Here is a 1132-nt window from a genome sequence, read left to right as displayed (position 1 = left end):
TTTATTTTTAAATTAAAATGTTATTTCTTACTTCGTATTTATATAGGTCGGTCTGTATTTTATTTCAAGCATCCATTTGAGTCTTTGAATTTTTTAAAAAAATTTGAAAATAATTAGTAACTATTTATGATTGAGTAAATAAAAATAATTTCAGTGATTCTGTAAAAAGAAAAATGGAAATGTTTGATGAGTAAAAGTAAGAAGAAGAAAAAGATAGAGTAAGAGATTAGGTTTGTCAATTTAATTTGTACGAGTAATATTAAAAGATTTCTACATCGGCTATATTGTATGAGGCTTACAATAGTCTCTATGGAGATGGGGGAGAAAGTCCTTCAGGTAGTTGGGAAATTGGGATAAGGATCTATAATATTATCCTACAAATAGAGATGTTTGCAATGCGATTTAGATTGATTTTAAAATAAAATAAAAATTCTAATCTAAAAATAAAATTACATACAGTTAGATTTAAATAATACATTTTAAAAAATTTAATCTAATTGCATTCAATTATCAACGGTTTAATTTAGATGGATTTTTAGATATCTAAATTAAAACAGTAAAAATATATATAATATATAATATATAATATATAATGATAATATATCAAACTAATAAGAAACCAACAATATAATATATAATGGTAATATATCATACTAATAAAAGGTAAATAAATATTAAAATTGATATGTGGCGTTTGGTTTAACTCTATAAAAACAATTCAAAATATAACTTGATTTATGTGATTTTCACATATTAATATAAAAGTATTTAATAATATTTTATTTATAATTTTTAATTTTGTAAATCGATTTAGACATAAACAATATCTTTGTGTGTGAAAAACCTATCATATTACCGAACAATTTACACATTATGAGTAATTTTTTATTTGTTTTTATATGGAATGGCATCGTTGTCACAAAACTCACTATAATAATGTCTTAATATTATATTAGAAAAATTTAAATTTTCACTATATATAATAATAGAAATTTTATTATTTTATCATACAAAAAAGAGGTCCCTACAGGACCGTTAGTAGAGATATAAAGGTAGAAAAATTCTCTATAACGATAAATAAGGAGGAGCAGTCTGATATCCCTATATATGAGAGAGAGGAGCTATGACAGAA

Source organism: Cicer arietinum, chromosome 6 (genome assembly GCF_000331145.2).
Source record: "Cicer arietinum cultivar CDC Frontier isolate Library 1 chromosome 6, Cicar.CDCFrontier_v2.0, whole genome shotgun sequence".
NCBI classification, from domain to species: domain Eukaryota; kingdom Viridiplantae; phylum Streptophyta; class Magnoliopsida; order Fabales; family Fabaceae; genus Cicer; species Cicer arietinum.
The sequence above is the reverse complement of the archived record's forward strand: the minus strand, read 5'-3'. Positions refer to the sequence as shown.